We start from the raw sequence: 4,405 nt of genomic DNA, 5'->3' as shown, positions 1-4,405 counted from the left end.
TATTTTCTAAACTTGTACTTGTTTATAATTTTTTATTACCCCAGAGTGAATTTAAAAAAAAATCTCTTAGTCTTGAAAATTTTCTATAGAGCACCCCTTCTTATATGAAAAGATTATCTTACCCTATCTTCATTGGACAAACCATTGGCTTCGCCTTGCATTGTCGCTTCTTCCTCTTGGTTCCATCATGTCTTAGCCCTTGTGCACTATGGCCCTTACACAATGAAGGAGGGGGCGTAAAAGTGACAATGGGTTTAACAATGTTTAACGGGAAGTAGTAACCCTCACATCACCTCCTTCTTAGCATGAGGGATATGAGCGAGACGCATACGAGAGGGGCTAGTGGGGTTCGCAGAGATGATGGCGACCCTCATAGCTCCTCTTTCCTCACATAAGAGCAACAAGTGATGGGCTCGACGAGGACCGCTAGAGTTTGTAGAGGTGGTGATAACCCTTGCACCTGCTCTTTTCTCAAGCGAGGGCTGTAGACGAAGCGTGTAGGGGCAGGCTAATGAGGTTTATGGGGGCAATAACATCCCTCACACCCCCTCCTTCATATGAGAATTACGTGAGGCGATAGCCCTCATGCCCCCTCCTTCCTCACAAAATAAGGGCAACGCGAGGCGATGTAGGGTGACACAAGGTTGTAGGTGAGCATGACGGGGGCAACACAAGGGCCATACAAGCAGAGGTAGGAACAAGTTGCTTAAAGTCCATCTATGGACTAAAGCAAGCTTCTCGAAGTTGGAACATAAGATTTGATGAGGCAATAAGATCTTATGACTTCGTTAAAAATGAAGATGAGACTTGTGTATATATGAAGGTAAGTGGGAACGCCATCACCTTTTTGGTGCTATATGTAAAAGACATCCTGATCATTGGGAATGTTGTAGGAATGCTCTCCACAGTACAAACTTGGCTATCTAGACATTTCTCCATGAAGGACTTAGAAGAAGCATCCTATATCTTGGAGATTCGGATATCTAGAGATAAATTCAAGAGGATACTTAGCTTGTCCCAATATAAGTACATAGACACCATTGTTAAAAGGTTTGTCATGGAAAATTCTAAGAGATGTCTCATACCGATGAGACATGGGATATCACTTTCTAGGAGTATGTACCTAAAGACTCCTGAAAAAGGGTAGACATAGATAGGATACTCTATGCCTTAGTAATAGGATCTATCATATATGCTATGCTATGTACCAGGTCTGATATAAGGCATGCTCTAAGTGTTACGAGCATATATCAAGTGGATCCAAATTTGGAACACTGGAAGGTAGTAAAATATATCTTTAAGTACTTGAAGATTAAGGATCTTTTACTGATATATGGATGAAATAACCTCAAGTGAGGGCTACACGAACTTGAGTTTCCAGTCCGATATTGATAATAACAAGTGTAATTCAGGGTATGTATTCACCCTAAATGAAGGAGCAGTATGGTAGAAGAGTTTCAAGAAAGATACTACTACTGACTCGACCATATAGGCAGAGTACATTACTACGGTAGAGGTAGCAAAGGAGGGAGTCTGGATGAAAAAGTTCATCATAGATATGAGAGTCGTGCCAAGCAGCAAGGAGCCGATTCTCTTATATTGCGACAAAAACGAGGTCATTGCTCAAACGATTGAACCTAGGTCTCATCAGAAGTATAAACACGTTTTGAGGAGGTTTTACCTAATTAGAGAGATCATGGCCCGAGGATTTGTAGTAGTGGAAAAAGTTTCATCCGAAGATAAAATCATAGATCCACTAACGAAGTCGTTATCCCAGATTGTTTGTGAGCATCATAGGGTTTTGATGGGGATCAGATACATAGGTGATTGATTTTAGGTCAAGTAACAGATTGCTACTCATAGGTGTCTTATAAGCCAATCATATGAGTGATGGCACATGTGATATGATACATATTCTTTTTACTTATTAATTATTTGGCATCTTTCTAACTTTATATTACTTGTTGCATGTATTGTGATGTCCATAGATCTGTGTAATGAGAGTTGAATAATGATGAGATCATGATAATGAGATCGATTCACCTTTAAACGTATACCCTAAATAATTTCGATCATAGGTTACTTGAGAGGGACATTGAGTTAACTAGATAGACTAATGTGATGTATACCTTTCTATATGATAGAGGTGACTGGTCTTATAGTTTCTTATGTGGGGACACTAAGGATATAGTACAAGTGCTCATTGGAGAATGAGTTCATTAATTGATCCGCTCATAAAATGCTAGATGATTAATGATACCTCATTGTTAGATAGTGATTCTATCGTCCTAGTAGTGTATCTAGTCCTTAGACTTGAGACACCAAGATGTCTTTCGACTCTTTGATACCGAACTTAGAGACTTGGAAGTTCTAAATCTAGCACAATCGATCATCGGAAGTGATAGTTAACCTTACGAGGGCTATTAAATGTCGATAGATGATCATCCACTTTTAGTGTCATAAGAGGAATATCTTATGTATTTTTTCTCAAACAAATCCCTAGCCAAGGTCATTCAGATTAAGAGAGAAAAAGTTCTCCGAGAAAATCCAATTAGAACGAGGCTTAAGTAAAAATCGTATGGGCCTGACAGCACCATGCTTGGAATATAGTCTCTGGGATATTGGATGGATGAGAGAATATAGGTATATAGTAACTGAGGACAGATAGGTCCAATGGATTTGATTCCATTGTATCATATAGGGACTATTGCGTAGTGGCCTAGTACGTCTATAGTCATTGAGTCGAGTGAATTATTATAGAGATAATAATTCATTAAGCTATAAAGAGTTCTGACAGGTATGACTCATGACCAACTTGATATTGGGCCTAGAGGGTCACATGTATATGGTAGGTGTTACGACGAGTAGATGTTCGAATATGAGATATCCGTTAGAGTCCCTATCTTATTGGATATCCAATAAGTCCCTGAATTATTGGATCCTGTGGATGCAATCTTATAAGAGCTAATAAGAGATTATTTAGTCGAGACTCACTAATCTCAAAAGCTTGGATAGTTAGATGGAGATCCAATACCCAATATGGTAATATCTATTAATATTAAGTTAACAAGGGGTCTCTATAAATCGGAGGGAAACAAAGGGATATAGGCTAGACACTTTTTTAGCTGTCACCTCCTATACTCCACTCCCCTTCTCCTCCTTAGCTAGTAGCCCTTACTTGGGGTGTGTGGACAGTAAGAAGAGCCAGGCCCTTCTTGATTGCGTGGTGTGCATGAAGAGGAGATTTATGCTATGATTGAGGAGCGTCTTCGCAGCCCCTACCATATGAATCATCACTAGAGAGAAGGACAATTGACCTCCTTCATCCTCTCTCATAGATCTATAGGATTTCAAGGATATACAATCTCTCTAAGTAACACACATCCCTTAACATGCAGGGTTTTTTCAGTTTCGTAGGTTTTACACACTAATCTTCGCATAACGATGAAACATTCTTTCTGTGAAAAATTCTAAAATTTTTATTTTCTGTTCTTCTACTGCGCATATGTTGTCACCCCAGATTTCCCAATAAAATGTGCTTGAGATGTGTGAGTTAGGAAAACCCGACCTATGCAACTAATATCCACTATGGTGGATACTTTGGGTCGAATGTGATCGAGACATGTGAGTTGAGAAAACCTGACTCATGCCAGCAATATCTACCACGACGGAGACTTTGGGCCAAGTGTGCCCAAGATGTGTAAGTTTAGAAAGCCCAACCCATGCTATCAGATTTGTCATAGCGAAGCTCTCGGGCTAAATGTGCTTGAGGCATATAAGTCGGGAAAGCTCAATCCACATCTCTAGGCTCGCAGCAGTGGAGACCCTAGACCAAATGTGCCCAAGATAGGAGGATTGAGAAGGCTTGACTAGAAAGGGGCTCGATCATCCTTTCCCTATCGCTGATGTGGGGATAGTTATAGCTTGTCGACCTCCATGGACAAGAGTCCACAGCAGGTAGTTCGAGTTTGTCTCCCCTTTGTTGCCCCCCATAGACAAAACATCAAGGGGGGATGTTGAGGTCATTACAAAAGACCCCCTCGGCCAATTAAGTATAAAAACTGATACTCAGTGTTGACCCCTAGGGTTAGACCCTTTCTAAAGGACCTTTCACATCTTATATAAACCTCAGGATTGACTTGAATGTCGGAGGGATTGGATCAGAAAACTCCTTCTGATATTGGTCTCTGCGTAGGGACCCCCTTGAGAAGTCAGACTCCATCACAAACACCTCAAAGCTATACAAAAACCATCTCGGAGCCACCTTGGATACCTCAGAGCTACATGAAGACCACCTCAGAGCCACCTCAATCATTTCGGGCCATCTAAAGAGATCCACGGACATCCTTATGCCTTCGAGTCAAGACCAAGCTGAGTTGACTTATTCATCGATGGCACTTTCCCT

This window comes from Musa acuminata, chromosome BXJ1-8 (assembly GCF_036884655.1).
Source record: "Musa acuminata AAA Group cultivar baxijiao chromosome BXJ1-8, Cavendish_Baxijiao_AAA, whole genome shotgun sequence".
In the NCBI taxonomy this organism is placed as follows: Eukaryota; Viridiplantae; Streptophyta; class Magnoliopsida; order Zingiberales; family Musaceae; genus Musa; species Musa acuminata.
This window is presented reverse-complemented; position numbering follows the sequence as displayed.